The sequence below is a fragment of the Eptesicus fuscus genome, chromosome 11, assembly GCF_027574615.1.
Source record: "Eptesicus fuscus isolate TK198812 chromosome 11, DD_ASM_mEF_20220401, whole genome shotgun sequence".
NCBI classification, from domain to species: domain Eukaryota; kingdom Metazoa; phylum Chordata; class Mammalia; order Chiroptera; family Vespertilionidae; genus Eptesicus; species Eptesicus fuscus.
The window spans coordinates 50632067-50650881 of NC_072483.1; the positions used below are offsets into that span (position 1 = coordinate 50632067).

At 42.1% G+C, this 18815-nt stretch overlaps 1 protein-coding gene across 1 annotated transcript in view; it reads right to left on the reverse strand.

Annotated features, from left to right (window-relative positions):
• Positions 1-18815, reverse strand: part of WIPF1 (WAS/WASL interacting protein family member 1) — a 113428-nt gene that overhangs the window by 73359 nt on the left and 21254 nt on the right. The window lies entirely within an intron of this gene.

The following is an 18815-nucleotide window of genomic DNA, read 5'->3' on the forward strand; positions in this document are numbered from 1 at the left end:
GGTCAGTGCTCTCTTTCCTTGTAAAATTCCCCTGGCTCTCCGGAGGGCCTCACGCACTGGAATTGGTGGATGTAGGAAGTGGTGTGTGGGAGTGAAACGATGCCCGGCACCAGGGAATATCTGCAATTTGTACAGCTTGACTCAGTGCAGAAACCCCAAAGTTGTTTCTATTTGGCTTCCTTGGAATAATTTTTTTCCAAATGCTTTTAAAGGGATTTTTTGGTTTGTTTTTTAGAAAGGTAACTGTAGACCATCTCACTGTTCCAAGTCTTGAAAATATCCCCCTATAATTCCCCAATGAAGTTTTCCATGTGCGAACACCGAGTAAGAAAACGAGTCCTGAGAGTCAGAACTTGGGACAACAGTCAACCCTTGAAGTCTCACCGCATGCTCGCATTTCTGGCTTTGAAGACACGGAAAACTGTTCTGCCATTGTGACAGCTGAGGGCTGGTTTTCTGATTGAACTGTACAGTTAGATTAGCCGGCTGAGTCAAGATGGATGTAAGCGTGGCGTAAGAGTAATGGTGAAATTTTGCCGTCTTGAAGAAACAAAATACTACATAGATGAGAAATAATAATGGCTCCATTTGAATGTATTTAGAAGTGTCACATTCTGGTGAAGCTGCCAGTTCAATTTTTCAACTAAGCAGTTACATATGTTCTACTTAAGCCAGGCTCTGCGTGGAATTTTTAAAGGTCTGAACAAAATGCTTTATAACTTTCCTTTGAAACCCCTAACCTGGTGTCCTGTCCATGAGCTGCTTCTTCTTCTTCTTCTTCTTCTTCTTCTTCTTCTTCTTCTCTCTCTCTTCTCTCTCTCTCTCTCTCTCTCTCTCTCTCTCTCTCTCTTTTTCCCTGTTTAGGTATTTAAAAATTTTAATAAACTTTATTTTTTAGAACAGTTGTAGATGATTAGAAAAATAAAGAAGATAATACAGAATCCCTACTCTTCATGCACACAATCTCCCTCCCCACTATTAAAAATCTTACCTTTAGAATGTTAATGAGTAGCAATTAATAAGCCAATATTGGTACATTATGATGAACGAAGGGCCATAGTTTATTTAGATTTTTCTAAGTTTCCCCCCCAAATGTCTTTTTCTGTCCCCGCAGCCTGTCCAGGACATCCCATTACATTTAGTCATCATGTCGCCTTAGGTTCCTTGTGATTGTGACAGTTTCTTAGACTTTCCTTTTTTTTTTTTTTTTTTTATATCATCTTGACAGTTTTGAGCACTGGTCAGGCATTTTGTAGAATGTCCCACAATTGGGATTTGTCTTCTGATGTTTTTCTTATGGTAAGACTGGAGTTATGGGTTATTTGGAGTAAGACCACAGAGGTAAAGTGCCATTTTAATCACATATCAAGCATATATATCACCAACATGATTTAATACTGTTGATGTTGGCCTCGATTGCCCGAGATAGTACGTGTCAGGTTTCTCCACTGTAAAGGGGTCCCCACCCCTTTCCATACTGTACACTTTAGAAGGAAAACCGTCAGGGTGGAGTATCTATGTAAGTTATTTGGAACTCTTCTGCATGGAAGATTTGTCTCTTTTTCCTACTTGTTAATTTATTCAATCTTTTATTTGTATCAGATTGGCTTTATTTTTTATTTTGGGTTAAAATTCAACACTGTTTTGTTGTTCAGATTGTTCCACCTTCGGCCATTGGGAGCTCTCTCAGTTGACCCATGGGCTCTCTGACATGCTTCTAGCAATTTTGTGTTTTGCCTTTTGTTTGTGAGCAGTTCCTTAAGTTCTGGCAATACAAGATGCTCCCGTCTCACTGTGTGCAGCACTTCCCCAGCTGTCCGTGATTTTTCTGTCTTCACAGAAGAGAATAAAAAAAATAACTATGGGCCTGAGAAAAAAATTTTTGCCTTTAATTTTCATCAGTTCTGCCATATGTATTAGTAAAAAAAAATTTTTTTTATTGCTTTCATAAAATTAGTGCTAGCCTCTATCAGAGAGAAAACACCAAAATACTGAGTGAAATTCCAAGATGCATGTTTTTGTTGGCAATGTGTTCTCCTTCATATTTTAACATTCCTGAAATCAAAGTTGCCTATGTTAAAAGCATATCTCTCCCCCCTCCCCCATATGTCATTAATGTGATGGTACACCTTACAGTTGATGGTGTCTCGGGAAGGGAGAAAGTAGAGCAGTCAATTAGTTCTTGTTTGAACCAGAGACATCAATTAACTACTTTCACCTATTTCCCCTCCCACCGAACACATATGTTGATTAAAGAGGTTTGATGTGTAGCATCTACAGACATTAAAACAACCCATGATTTTTACCTACTCCCATACCTATTCTACCTTTGCCTCAAACCACAAATCCTCAAGTCCAAAATACTGATAAGAGGTGGGCATTAAATTTTCAATTTTTCTATGTTTACTATCTGACTCCTTATATGTTTACCTTTGAAGCTCTCACGAATCCATCCTCACACCTGAGGGTCCTACTGCTGACACCGAAGGGTTGTGAGAATGACAGTTCACTCCTGCTCATGAGGAGTAAAAGCCTTCACAGACCAGGGAGGACTCCTGGACTCTGCCTTTCCCACTCGGGAAGCCAGCTGGCTGCCGACTGGCGGAACTGGCCAGGATCTTCTCTCCAGCTCTGCTTTGGGAGCATCATGTTTCATAGAAGTTCTCTCTCCACAGACAGAGTCCTGTCTGACCATTCACCATGGGCATATCTCACAGCCACAGACAGAGTCCTGTCTGACCATTCACCATGGGCATATCTCACAGCCACAGACAGAGTCCTGTCTGACCATTCACCATGGGCATATCTCACAGCCACAGACATAATGCCAATCTTTTCATCCAGGTAGGCGGGACTTAGCTACTGGAAGCACTATTTTCTGTCTCACTCCTGGGTAAAACGTACTAAGCTACTGAGAGTGCCCTAACCATCTCACCAACACCCAGAGAGACTGGCAGGAGATGCTGCACTGACTTGCTTAGGAAACTATTGACCAAGCCCTTAGCACACGTCAAGCACTGAGCTAAATGCTTTCCATATTAGTACTTTTAAAAAATATATATTTTATTGATTTTTTACAGGGAGGAAGGGAGAGGGATAGAGAGTTAGAAACATCGATCAGCTGCCTCCTGCACACCCCCTACTGGGTATGTGCCCACAACCAAGGTACATGCCCTTGACCGGAATTGAACCTGGGACCCTTGAGTCCGCAGGCCGACGCTCTATCCACTGAGACAAACCGGTTAGGGCTCCATATTAGTACATTTGTTTAATTCTCACTGTAATCCTGAGAGGTAGGTACTGTGATCACCACTTTTCAGAAAAGGTAACCAAGTTGGAGAGGCTAAATCATCTCTCCAGGGCCCTTTGATAAGGTTGAAGCCAATGTGCAAATTCAGCTCTGCCTGACACCAGACACGCAGAGTCTGCTGCTGCTCTTTGTGGTCGAAAGGTTTACCATCTACAACTCATAAAAAGGCACTTTACTGAACGTAGTCCTGTCCTCTAATTATTTTCTGCACATACTTTCACCTCAATCAAACCTAAGTGGCAATTAAGGACAGGGATAGTTTCTTTCATACCATTAACTCAGCTTTCCAAGCTCATTCCAGCAGCTTTTCCATAAACCCTGCATTCCGCCTTATTGCCAATCTATTTTTCTAATTTATTAGAAAAAAAAACTGTAATATTTCTAATAAAGGTAATTAATTTACATTCGTTATTTCCCTCCACCGACTTTGTCTTGTTTTTTTTTTTTTTTACATTTATTAGCTTCTTAAGTTACAAACTCACCTTGTTTCTTTTCAGTACTTTTAAATAAAAGCCTTAACTTTTTATCTAAGTATACTTTTAGTCCTGTACCACACATCTCAATGCATTGTATTCTCATTGTTAATTTTTAAATAGTCTATAATTTGAGTAGTGATTTCCTGTTTGACCCAAGAATTATTTAAAAGGGTCATATTTTAGTTTTGAAGGCTTGGATGGAGGTAGGGGGAGGAGCCATCTTCCGTTAATTTTCAATGCTATGTTATTGTCATATGTGACCAGTATGTCTACTTCCTGGTTAATTGTAAAGTTTCTTTTTGGTCTAGTAGTCATCAACTCTTGTAAATGCTCCATGGTCTTTTAAAAAACTGTATTTTCTATTTGTTAGGTTAGGTCAATAACAGAAACGATGTTATGCAAATCTCTTGTTCCTACTTATATTTGTCCACTTGATCAAATTCAGAAAGCATTTTTGTTAAAGTCTCCCACTATGATTATGAAAACTTTGTGTCTGTAAATTATTTATTTATATTTTTATTTGTATTATTTTACTTGCATTTTTAATAAAACTTGCTTTATCTAATCCAGTGCTAAGTTCAGTGCATGAAGGTTCATTATTTTTAAAAATATATATTTTATTGATTTTTTACAGAGAGGAAAGGAGAGGGATAGAGAGTTAGAAACATCGATGAGAGAGAAACATCGATCAGCTGCCTCCTGCACACCTCCCACTGAGGATGTGCACGCAACCAAGGTACATGCCATTGACTGGAATCGAAACTGGGACCTTTCAAGTCCGAAGGCTGACACTCTATCTACTGAGCCAAACCAGTTAGGGTGAAGGTTCATTATTATTGAATCTTCTTGTCTGACTTATTTCTCTTATTCTTTTATGTCTTATTTAATATTTATTTTTACATTGAATCCTACACTTTTTAATATTAATTTACCATCCTATTTTTGTTTTGTTCCTTAGCATTCACAAACCTATCCCTTTATTTTCTTCCTTTCTGTGTAATTTTTGTGTACATATGACCCCTGAAGATAGCATATAGCTAGATTATCTTTTTAATAAGATAATAAGAGAGTCACTGATTTTATTAAAGGAATTTAACCTAGTCACATTTATTATTATATGTTACCTTATTCCTGCCATTTTATCATATGTATTCTATTATTGTTTTCTTCTTGTTTTGCCCCTTTTCTTGTCGTTTACCAATTGGCCATGCTTTTATTATTGTAGTACCCTCTACCCTGACTCTGTGTGTGTGTGTGTGTGTGTGTGTGTGTGTGTGTGTGTGTGTGTGAATATCTAATGGTTTAGAAATCCTACCTATACTTTTTTCTAAAGATCAAATACACGCGACCTTTCTTGGTAAATAACAGAAAACTACACAGCAGGACCCACTAATTGGTAATATCAATACATTGTTTGGAGAAATTTAATGGTAAATTCATGTTAATAACAATAATAAATTGTGTGTTCAGGGGGATGACATTACACAGGCAACAGAAACCCTTCTAAAAGCATATGCTGCCAGGTCTCCATTCATTTCCCTTCCCATTGTCTATGAGGAAGACTGGCTACAGCTCTCACAAATCATGTGGACATGTGTAGGATAGAGGGACAGCTAAGAACCCCGGGGCTAGGACATAGCCAGGAAAATCCAGGGAATGCTGCTGCAAACTTTGGACTCTGAGACAGGCAAGCAATCCAGAGCGCTGGAGCAGCATCTGCAGAAGGGAGGCTGGCAGGGCAGGTTCCTGCTATCTTACTTCCAGTCAGTAGAAGTCATTATCCACTAAGGAATCTATTCTAGAATTAGGTAAGAGCTAAACTGTAAGATCATAAGAATGTAAACATATCCTCTAAAGAGTTGAGGAATTCAAATGAGAAAATAATGTTGCTAGACTTGCTCAGAGACTAGAATGTTGTGTTTCCTAAGGTCTGGTTATGAAAGCAGAGGAATCAACAAGAATCCACACTTTTTTGTTGATGTTGTTCAAAAAATGAGGTGGTTTCTATCTTTCTAAAGCTGTCATATCAGTGCATGGTGATGGGGGAAATTCTGGCTATAAAATACGTAAGCAGGTAATGTTTGTGCATGTTTGTATATGTGTTTGAATGAAGGTTAACATTAAAATTTAATGTTTAATTTTTCATGGAGAATCCCAGGGTAGTGGGAAGGAGGGAGTAGAGATAAAGGTGTAGCAACTGTTTGAAGACCTGCTGGTTACTATCAATTTACTGGACTAAGATCCTGGTTTGGACCACAAAGAAGATGCGATACACTACCTTAAAAGGGTGTTTCTGTTCTAACATAACATTAAACATTTAATTTAGCTGCAAAAACATTTTATGGATTAAATATTATTTTCAATCATTCTCATAATATAAAAGGGAAGACCAAGAGTTGAAGAGACTGGTTCAAAGTGAGTAAGTGATAGAACTGGGATTTAAACCTCAAGCTTCTGACTACAAGTCTGGTGTCGTTCCCAGTACACCCCAAAACTACGTCCTTGCTGCTCTGTCTCCGGAGGAAGACAGACCCCTGCACACCATGTGCATGTTGCGCAGAGAGGAACTGCAGGGAGGCCCGCCCTTGGCAGTCAGTGCTTCACAATGTAGGTCAAACAGTCCAGTCAGACCCCAGAGCAGTGGTTTCTCCATGGTTCCTGGGGGACTTGGGGAGCACTAAGTCATGTCAAAGGCTTTCCTCATTAGCTTTCATGCAAAAAGACACGCTATACCACTTTTTGAGCCCTTGGAGCAGCTAAAAAGAAGATGAAAGGTCAAGAAAGTTCTCTTGCTGATGCGCTGCATTCTGGTACATTTGTTTATGCCATTGTAACGTCATCTAAGCCAGAATTATCAAGCCGGAAGTATTCTGGCCAGCTGTCTTCAAAGCCAGAGCCCTCGCAGACTCATTTGTCTTTGGCATTGTAGAGGGCCTGATGCCAACAACCAAATTGGCCCTTTCCAGTACCATGCAGCTGAATTCCAGATAACTAGGCCCCACACTCATCTTGGTTGTCGATCAAAACATTGAAAGGGTATGGCAAATTTCCTTGTTCATAAAAAGACTAACTAGGGACACAAAGAAAGCTTCGCCACTCATCCAGTATAAGTTTTAAGTAAATACAGAACTCCAGAGGTAGAAGACAGTGCTAAGAACCAAGACACTCTCACACACTTGTTGCTCCCTTCTGTGAGGCTGAACACCAAATAGGAGAATGCAAGTCAATGTAAATAATTCCAAAGTGTTCCCAGGGTGCTGGGAGGGATTTGTGGCTCTGATTCAGGATTTATGCTTTCCTCACACACATGCATAACATGAAACCAAGAGAACACCTAATTAATTGCCCGTATTTGCACAGTCTTCCTACTCAGATGCATCCCTAACTTCCATATTAAAGAGCACAGAGAATAGGGCCGAACTGGTAAACAAGCTATGTCACTCCTAAAAGGAAGGCTTCAAATTACCTGGGTTCAAATCCCAAATCCATTACTTACTAGTTGCAGTGAATTACTTTATTTTTTGGGTTCCCAGTTTTCTCATCTGTAACAGGGACATAATTTTGTGAGTATTGAATGTGATGGCGCAAAGAGCTTAGCCAGTGCAGTGCATAAATGGTGGCCGCTATTAGGTGGAAATTTTATTATCAGAAAATTCTATATTAGAATATCTCACAAGAAGCACTGAGCCTAGCAATGAGTTTTATTTCTGAGGGAGCTGTGCCTGCAGGAAATAAGGGATATTCAGGAATAAGGGGAAGTGGAGGTACAGGTCCTCCAGTCACCCTAGAGAGGCACAGCCCATCCAGGAAGCAGAACAGGAAGTCCATATGGGTACTTTGAGCCTGGAGGTGGAATAGCATTTATACTTCTATATTTGGAAGAGTTGGATATATTTGTGTCTGATCAAAAATAAGGAGGAAAATAGAATGCGAATTATATCTTCATAATTTTTCTTAATGAGGAAAGCTTCATGGCCAGTGAAACACTATGTGGATGAGAGTGACAAAGAGAGGTTTAGCAGTGGCCGCGAGTGTAGGTAGAATAGAGGCTACATAGAAGCTCTTTATGTGGAGTGCAGTGTAAAACCTTTAAGCCATGCCTTTTTAAAAACTTAGGTTAAAGAGATAATGTTATTCTTCAAAGGTTTCTGATGTTTTCCTTGAATGAGACTCCAAATGAGAATGAGAATCTGGACCCTGTGGGGTCTCAGGATTTATTCAGGTTACAATCAGAGTGTGGATCATATCCAGTTGAGCAACATCAAACCCAACCACATGTGTTTATCACATATTTCCTGGATTATGATTTGGACTTTGAAGTGGCTATAGACATGCTAAATCACATGATTCTGTAAATGAGGTAAACTTTCAAAAGATAAACATCTCTCAATATCATATTAATTACTCACAGTCATTCTGAATGGGTAACACTACATTTTGTATATCAGCATCCAATATTTTCTTTGCCTTCAAGCAACTTCTAAAAATAACGGTGGTGCTCGGGGAGGTACCTAAGAGAAAACTAGGTACTGTTTACTAAACTACTGCTGTGTATGTCTCAATGATATACTTACAGTATTGAAAGCAACATCGTATCCACCAATTAACTTCCAAGGACAAATTTATGTACAAAAGTGATCAAACATGTCTGTATCTAGTAACCTAAGTGTGATTATTGAAATATGAAATTTTTATAAAACTGCACTTTGACCTTGAGGCACTATGGATCATTAATGACAGTGACAGAAGTAGCCACAGAATAGGAGTTAATGAAATATTACAATGAGTTGATTATGGTTTTTGTTTTTAATAAACTACATTTCCCTCTTTTTAGAAAATTACCCCCATGAACTGTAATCAGAGCATTTTGAATTTTTTTTTTATTTTTTAAAAAATATATTTTATTGATTTTTTACAGAGAGGAAGAGAGAGGGATAGAGAGTTAGAAACATCGATGAGAGAGAAACATCGATCAGCTGCCTCTTGCACACCCCCTTACTGGGGATGTGCCCGCAACCAAGGTACATGTCCTTGACCGGAATTGAACCTGGGACCCTTCAGTCCGCAGGCCGACGCTCTATCCACTGAGCCAAACCGGTTTCGGCCATTTTGAAATTTTTAGTAACTACTTTATAGGTGTGAAGCTTTCCTAAGCAATGAGGAATATGCAGGGGGAAATAAGTTATGATGAGTAGTATACTACTAAATGTATAAATTCAGCTTAAAAATTCATATAGCTTGATTCAAGACAAGGACAGAAGGTTATAAAAACCAAACCAAACAAACAAAGCAAAGCAACACCACCACCATCCTGGGTTGTTGTGCACAATGAACTGCCTCATGCTATCCAAATTGTTAAAAAAAAAATTAAAAATCCAGGAACTCTTAATAAAACTGTGCAAACTGTGTGGACTGACACACCTTGGGATTCCATTTCTCATCTGTGCAGTTACATAACATGCTTATTTTACTTACATAAATCCAACTCTTATGCTTGAAAAAGAGAGATAGAAAATTTAAAGTGACAGCCATTTCACCCACCACCCTACACATCCAGTGTGCCCCCAGAGTATCCTGAGACGACGGACATAAATCTGCGGTTGTCACCACCGTGCCACACCAGGTGTGATTCCAGTCTTTAAAAACACATATTTTCCAAATGCCAGGGCCCACAACTGGCAGCCAGCCACTTCATCTGGAGGTCAAGCAAGGAAATAGCAATCAAGAGTAATTCTGAATAGATGCGATTTCTATCTTAGCCACAACCGAAGCCCTAACTTCACCCCTGCTCTGGATCAGATCAGTCAATCTCAACTTGGTTCCTCCTGTCCGGGCAACAGTAGGTCAGAAATTGCTGCTGCAGTGACTCGGAGGCTCAGTTATAAACCACACTCCCTCTGGGAAGCCCCTCCCCCATATTCTCCTTCCACCAAGTTGATGAACTAAAGATGGGAGAGAGATTGTTTTGTTTTGAACAGAACCCTTTTATTGTCCAGCACCTGTGACGGTTTCATCTCTCTGTAAAGGAGGCAGGAAGTTTGGAGCATAATTGGCCCTTTTAAAGGGAAAAAGGAGTGGGGACGCGCACCCGGAGAGGAGTATCTTCACACATGAGAATGTGCTACTAGAACAACCAGGCCCACAGTCTGCTTTTCCATCCCATTAAAAATATCCAGAACAACATGTAGCAAAACAAATAAATTACTTGCCATCTCTCAGCACATCTCTAAAATAAAGCTTGACATGGCACCTCGGAGAGAAGTGGCTTGTCTCCCTTAATGCAATCTTGGCCTTGGTTTCGGGGGTCAGCCTCTTCTTTCCAGACCCTCCCAGGTAGAGCCACGCCCCTCACTCCATTGCTCCAGGGGTCTACTACACCACTCCCTTACGGATCCATCTCCTCCTGGGAGGGAGCAAGGTCCTTGGCACCTTGCAGGTGTCTGCTGGATGAATGAAAGACTGCCGCCTCCCAACACCAAAGAACAGAAGACTTCCTCATTCTCAAATCCACCATCCAGTTCACCAGCTTTGTACATGGTCCGCTCTGTGTATGCACAACGTATAAGAGCTTCAAAATAAAAAAACGCTGATTTGGATTCTAAGTTAACTTGTCTAGTAATTTATAGATTTTAAGGTTGAAACTGGATATAAAACTCCCTTTGTTCCTCCTTCTACAGTCTCCTATATACTGAGGAGTTTCCTGGACCTTCCACTTTCACTGAATCATCATGCCATCCAACTGCTCTTCTCAAAAGATGAGCTTTTCAGTTTTCCTTTTAGGATTAAACATAAATAGCACATCTCCTGACAATATTATCAGCAAGATAGAGTCCTGAACAAATGAAAGCACCCAATCTACCTTCAGCCGTATCTGTGCTAGGGATCTTTGTTCTGGTTCAACATGACCATGGCTCTCTTCCGAAGGATGGGCAGTGAGAAATACCCAAATGCCGTGAGAACTCGTGTGTGATCTCCACACAACTTGCATGAAACCAACACCATGACCAACTTATGTGTATAGAGACAGCCTAATTGCCTGGCATCACATGTGCGGTGGACTGGCTACCCCTGACCTCAGAGCATAACTTTTGACCGACAGGGTGCTGGCATTCTATGTTGTTGGCTGGATGAAAAGGCAGTATTGGAAAGAATAAAGATTTCTTCACTCAGCCTCTCAGACGGGATACGCCCTGTGATCTGCCACACCCTGATTTTCAAAACTCAGCCTGAATTATCTGTTCATAAAAAGACCATTAAACTGATTCCAAATGGAAGTTCTAAGACTGTTATTATATTACAGATCAGCTGCTTCTAAATGACTAGCTATATCAGGCCCTCACGGCCCAATCTTCCTGTATATGCTCATGTTGCTTTGTAAATGCTCTTACTAGCATGAACTATTAGCATGATCCATTTCCCTAAAATAATTATTACATTATGTGTATCAACAGTATTATCTTTTTATTAAAAAAACAACCCTAAGTGCTTTTTAATGCACTAATTCATAATCATTGAGGAAAACTGTTATTTCTATTTTAGGGGTGGTGACTATAATATGAAAAATAGCAGTAACATACCCTTCCAAGCAAACTATAAAATTGCAGAAGAGCTTGGTTTGTGGCCTTTCACCATGGGTCTCAGTTCAATAAATATCTGTCAACTGATTAGCTAATGTCCCATGTTATCTTGTATGGAAAAAACTCACAGTAATATGGCATATTTTGATGGACCAGGTGGTTCTTACAGTCAAGATCTTACAAACACATGGTATATGGTAACAACCCAAGATATGAAGCCAGGCCACCTTGCTGGGTAAGTGCTCCAGTTAACTATTGCTGTGTAGCCAACAACCCCAAAACTTAGCTGCATAAAGCAACCACTTCATTTTCCTCATGGACCATGTGGGTCAGGGATTCAGAAATGCCACGGTGGAGACGACTCTTCTGTGTCCCATAACATCTTGCTGAGCTCACTGATAAATGGGGGCTAGAATACTAGGGTTGAAGGATCCACTTCCAGGAGGGTTTCTTCATTGATGTCTGATGCAAGGCTGGGAAGGCTAAAGGATGGGCTCAACCAAGACTGTCCACTAGAGCATGTGGCCTTTCCACCACCCAGCCGTACTTCTTACTTGGTGGATCAAGTCTCCAAAAGCAAGTGTTCCTAATGAACAAGGCAGAAGTGGCCTAGCCCTGGAAGTCACATGGGGCCACTTCTGTCCTCTCTCTTGGTCAATGTAGTGACAATCCCCCTGCCCCACGAGATTCAAAGAAAAGAGCCACAGATCCACCTCTTACTAGCAGAAGTGTCAATATATGTGCAGCCATGTTGTCAAACACTCACAGTGTCTTCAGTTTCCCATGGTCTGGTGTACCAACAATTTCAATTTGAACTGTCATTGATATATATGTATGTTTGCAGAATATCAACCATAAATGGCTGCAATTTCACTCCTAGATTATCAGATTCTGAATTATGATAGTCTATAGTTCTGATATAATGCCTACACGGGTATTAGATAAATATTAATTTGAAATAACAACAAAGGAAACAATTGGCAGAAGATCTATTGACATGTTTGGCCTTTAATTTTATAAAAATTATTCAGTTGGGGGAAAATTATTTTTCTCTCCTATCTCCATTAAGACTATCAGATGCCCCAAGTTAAATTAAAACATTTCAGGAGTTCCCTGGCTGGGTAGCTCAATTGGTTAGAGTGTTGTCCTTATATACCAAGGTTGTGGGTTTGATCCCTGGTCAGGGCACATACAAGAATCAACCAATAAATGCATAAATAAGTAGAACAACAAATTGATGTTTCTCTCTCAAATAAATAAATAAATAAATAAGTAAATAAATGAATAAAAAATTTTAAAGGGGAGAAGAAACAGGGTGGAAAAACACTTACTAAAAAGAAACATTTCGGGAGGTAGGAAACTTGGGGGAAAACAATTTAACTTTATAGAACTATTCAGCTTGAGGTGGCAAACTCAAACTCTTGTCAGAGCCAGGCAGGTAGAGAAGTAAAAGCAGGGTGGGGTAAGTAAGTCAATGGAAATATTGGAGACGGGTTAACTGGAGCACCTCAGGCCCTGCCTGAAGGTATTTGAACCCAATTATTTAAAAAATAGTGCATTTTCCAGAATTGGCTCTTAGACCACAGCTAACGTTCTTTGATTTAGATTAGGTGGCAGGTATTTTCTAGGTTTATGTTTTTTTTGCCTGATTCAATTGGTCCATTTTGTACTGCTCTGATTTGGAAAAATAAACACTCAATATATAATTCTGTAGCTAATAATAAACATGTTGTTGTTGTTGTTAATCCTCACCCAAGGATATTTTCTCCATTGATTTTCTTTCTTTCTTTTTTTTTTTTTTTTTAGAGAAATGGAAGGGAGGGAGGGAAAGAGAGAGACATCAATGTGAGAGAGACACATCAATTGGTTGCCTCCTGTACATGCCCTGACTGGGTCCAGGGATCAAACCGGCAACTCAAGTACATGCCCTTGACAGGAATCGAGCTGGAGAGCCTTTGGTGTACGGGCCAACACGCTAACCATTGAGAAACATCGGCCAGGGCTAATAATAAACATTTATTGAGCATTTACTATGTCCCAGACACTGAGCTAAGTCACTGACATTTGTATGTTATTTAATGCTCAACAGTCCTTTGGACGTATTGCTGAACCCATTTTACAGGTAAGGAAATTGAGCTTCAGGGAGGCCAATTAATAACAAAGTTGATAAAATCAGTGAGTGGCAGAGAGTGGGTTCACACCTAGACAAGTCTGACCTCCACACCTATGGTCTTAGCCACTGCATCTAATAATATGGTGCTTTTGATGAGTGTGGCTCCCCTAAACCACGGCTGAGTGGCCCCCAGAAAGGGGGATGCCTTTGCCAACATTTCTTTGGTTGTAACCTGTCCAGCCGTTCTAATTTTGGGGTAGAAATGGGGGTTTACCCCAGGCAGTGAATATTCACGGACAGTACCTCTTACCCAGGAACCCTGGAAGTTTAAGACTAGATAAGAAACAGTGTCCCTATACCCCTGTGACCTGACAAAGTTTCTCTGGACACGAGAAGAGAATGCAGGCTCAGCCCCCCGGAAGATGGGCAGTGCTTGCACCATTGCTCCCCCGAGAGAAGACAGCCCCACCTCCCAGCAAGGCACACTCACAGGCAGGGCAGCATGGACGTCGGAGTTCCTGTGCTCCACAGCCTCTCCTGGCAGGCCACGCGATGACGTTCCCTTTAAAAACCTGTCTCGAAAAATCCCCTTCAAAAAAAGTCCTCCTCTATTTCCTTGAAGAGAAAATTCAAATAGAGTTCTCACATATCAAATATGTGACAGAGGCCGTTTTTAATCATTTAAATTATTTATCCTTCATTGTTTAATGCTTTATACCATTCCTCCATGCATAATTTATTATACCATTTATGTTTATTAAAAATTGATCATGCTCCCTCTCCATTCTCTCAGGCTACAGATATGTCTCTGTCAGATCACTTGGAAATAGACATTTTTTTTTTTAAATTCACTTTAATGGTTTGTATGCCTCTTTCTTTTCTTAGGGTTACTTTTCTTTGACAAAAGGACTAGAAGTTGCCTTAAGATAGTAACTGCTCATTTTCTTTATTAAATAACAAGCCCTCCCGCACCCCCCAACACACACACCTTGAATTGGGCTGTACCTATGACTTGCCTTAACCAAAAGACAGCTGCAGAAGGGTCACCCTGCTGGTCCTGTGCCTGAGCCTTAAGAAGGCCTGGCAGCTTCTGCTTCTGTGGCCCTAACCCCCGTGTAAAAAGTCCAGCGACCCTGCTGAAGAGGCCACTCGGAGAGTGAGGGGTCCGACACTACATGGAGAACAAGAGAAGCCCAGCCGTCCGTGATTCCCACTGTGTTCTGTCCCGGGTAACCTGCCATCTGAACGCAACCCCGGTCTGGTTAAAGTAAGAACAGCAGAAGAGCTGCACAGCTGAGCCCACCCAGCCCAGACTGCAGATTCACAAACAATTAAACGTTGTCTTAAGCCACTACGTTTGGGGTTCATTTGTTACATAGTAACATTTAACAAATAAACTAAATATATGAGTAAAAGGGAATAAGAACTTCCTTCACAGGGTAAATTTCATGAAAAGACAAGTCCATGTTTCTAGCAGGCATGTCCAAGAAAACAGCAACAGAATTTCAAGGATATCGAGAACTCATACCACCAGCTTCCTGTGCCATTTTCATTGGTTCTAAGACATTTTCCAATGAAAAGATTTTCCTACTTTTTATTTTTATTTTTAAGGATTCCTGGTCTGACAGACAGTTAAGGAGTCCAACCAAGTCTGCTAAGTGAATATTACCACATGAATGGAAACTAGACCCTGGCCAACCCATCCTGATGTTCCATTTCCTCTTATTCACCAGCAGCACAGATCCACAGCTGTGGCTGAGGGCAAGGGCGCTGCTGTGTTCAGGGAGATGAACACTGCGGGGCTTCTGGCTTAGTTGTACTGGTCACCAAATGTTCAGTTCTGTGGGAAACGTCACCTTAGGGACAGAATGGCCAAGTTTGACTAGTAGACTGAAATGATTAGAAATAAACAGCTACCTATGCCTTAGCCCAGGCATGCAATCACACACACACACACACAATATCGATGTTCCATGGAGACAGCTGACGCACATCCAGGATATGGCTAGACTATTTTAAAAAACCCATGCACATTTGCAGAATGAGGAGAAAGGCTGCTACATTTATAGTGGCTTGGTGGAACTTTGGATTGCTACTTCCAATAATTGCTGCTCTTTTAGAATGGAAAAGAATCATTACAGAAGAACTATGGGTCTAAGCAAAGTGTCTCTTGTAAAAATCAAAACACAGAATGCCAAGAATATTTCCTAACAGTTTACACTGGACTAATGCTTTGAATTTTCTGAATGACCTCTTATAGGTAAAATTATCAATGCATTTTTTTTAATATATCACGTCTTCTAAAACTATCTCCGATTAATAAATAGTACGTGGTGGAGATTAACGTAAAGAGTGGACTTAGGAAAAACCTAGTAGCGTGAAGGTTGCAAGTTTAGAAAGAGAAGAATCAGTTCCCGGTGTTTGCAAAGCTCCAGGCACCAAGCAAGAGAAACAGAACCTTATGCGTGCACGTCAGTGACCTGCCAGTTGGTGACGCTGAGCACGAACCCCTTTCAAACTGCTGAGAGAGAGCAAGCGCTGGACTCAAAAATGGGAAATATTCCCCATTCATTTTTTTTGCCCCTACGGAAGGGTGCTCGTTGAATAGATGCCACTCGGCTGCTCCTTGGGACACAGCAACCCCGGAGAGAAAACTGTTCTCTAACTTCTCTTCTGCTTTAGTCACTTCTGGTGGAGGCATAGGCTGTGATGTGACAATGGAGAGAGGTCAGGACACCCAGGCAGTGAAGATTACCCAGGTTTACCTTCTAGGGGAGAGAAAAGGCTACATAACAGCCAGAGGTTTTGCCATAGAAGCAACTGGGAGCTCGCCCTGGTGAAGCCAATCATCTCAGACACGAGGAAACAAAGGGGCCCTGTGCCTGCAGGGGCGGGGGCTCATGCTCCTTACGCGCCAGTCCCGAGGCGGGGCCTGCTACCACAGCTGTATTTGGTAAGTGGTTAACGAGTGTTTATGGGGTGGCTGGAGGAATAGTGAAGGCAGGAAGGTAACATGCAGAAAGGAGACATGACCCTGGTAATGGGACTGGGCAAGGCGGGAAAGCAGGGTGCAGAGGGTCATCACTGAGCCTCAGGAGTTAGGGGAGGAGAAGGAGGGGGAGGGAGACAAGGCTCCTAGCAGAGACCGTGTTCACACAACCGACCCAAGCCCCGTGATGGTCTGACCAAGTGGCTTGGAATCACAGTGAAGTTCATGCCGTGCAACAAGTCTATGTGGAACGAAACTGTGCGGAATCCCATAGCATCCTCTCTCCTTGAAATGGGCAAACCAGCGAGACACCTTGGAAAAGGGTAGTGTTGTTCAAACCATGCTCCGTCGAGGTGGGGAGGGATGGGGGTTTTACAGAGCCCCTCGCAGAGGACCACAAGAGGCAGGTGCACCCTACTTTACCTGGAAAAGCTTTGCTTCTTTTGAAAAAAATGGGTTCTCTGCTTGAAAAACACACACAAACCGAAAACTGCAGCCGTGACTCTGAGCTGCAGTCCCACCGTTAACTAGCGGTGTGTCCTCTCACGTCATATTGTCTCCTGAGGCCTGTTTCGGCATCGGAAAAATGAAGGTACTAGTAAAGCTGCCCTTACATGGCCTCATTGAGGATCTAATGAGATAAACTGTGTGGAGACACTTGGAAATTATGTCACAGATACAGGTTTTAGGAACTATAAAAGGTAAATTTTTCAAAAGAAATTTCTCAATAAGTCAACAGGGAGTTTCAAAGGAGGCTGTTTTTTTTGTTCCCTGTGTTTATATCGACAAACTCCATGGCTGTCTCAGAGGGAAAACATTATTTAAAGAAGCTACTTAGTACTCGGGCACAATTTCACAGACACCCCAGAAGCAGGCTAGATAAGGGGATCGCTGGCACTCTGAAAGCCGGCTTCTAGGGTCTGGCATATAATGCTGGTAGAAGCGCTGCAAAACACAGAAAATGGATTAAAAACGCCAACTTCCACGTCCGTGGCTTGAGAGTGAGGGTGTAGGCAGGAAGGCTTACATGGGATCAGAGGTTTAGGACTGGAAGGGACTTCCAGATTACCAACCTCCATTTCACAGACGAGCTAACTGGGAACTCCAGATGGGAGGTGACTGATCCAATCACATCAGCGGTTGTAGGACTCCACTGCACATCCAGCACTTGTCCCCTGCAAGAAGTCTGAGCAATGGCAGACTCCTGAAACCCAGTTCCCATCCATCAAGAATCCGTGTGGAGTCAGCTCAACTTCCCCAGAACCCCCCTGAACACACTCTGTCTTCAGAAGGCGTTCGGAGCAGTGGCATTTCTACCCTGGCCTGGGGGTAGGGAGAGCCACATCCTGGTTTGCCCTGGACAGTCCCTATGTATGCCTTGTCCCAGCATAATTATTAATAGTGCTCCCTGGCCTCTCACTGGATTTGGACTGCAAATTATACAGCACTCTGTGCTTTTCTGGGAGGAACTGGGAGACCTAGGATAGAACTGCTCCCCGAGAGCGTGGTGGGACGGTTTGGAACCAAGAGAGATGTGATAACTGTCCTCAAATGTTTACAGGCCCATCCTGTGTTAATGAAGCCACACCATCCTGTGGCTACAAGGATTAGGACATGGACCGCCACGTGGAAAGCACAGGGTGGAAGTCTTCAGTAGAAGGAAGAGTACTCTAAATGCTTTCTGGAGCCAGCCTGCCTGGGTTCAAATCCTGGTTCCGCCATTTACTAGCTCTGTGACCTCAGGCAGGCCGCCCGCCTAACCTTTTTGCGCTTCAGTTTCTTCATTGGTAAAATAAAAATAGTAAAAAGAGATCCAGGTACATAGGAAGTACTCCATAACCATTCGCCCCTACCGTTATTACTGTTGTTTGGCAGGTGGTGGGTGTTCCCAGAGTAGAGGTTCTCCCACGTGGACTAGAGGATTGTGGGAGAGGACAATCAGTGTCGATCTCATAGAGTAAATGCTTAAAGCAAGTGCCTGATGAACATTGTCACTGCGATGTCAGTGCCAATCACTGAAGCTTGCAGCTGGAGCCCCTGAACGGAGGTGGGAACTGAAGTCAGGAGGGAGGAGCCTGCCCAAAGGCTCAAGGCCTAGTACACGCCTCCCTCTCTTCTTTGTCCAGTGCTGCAGCCCAGCCCAGGGCAGAGGGAGTCACCCATCCTTTCAAGCCCAGGCCTGGCTGATCAGTTGGTGTTGGGGCTGCGGAAGTGAGGGACCTGGGCTCAGGACTGGGAGGGCCGGGGTGCAGCAGAAAGAGCTGGGGGCACCCTGATGGGAAGAGCAGCTGTGAGTTAAGGAGCGAGGCATGCGCTCAGAGCTAGGCAGAGGTGCGGTGGAAACAAGAGT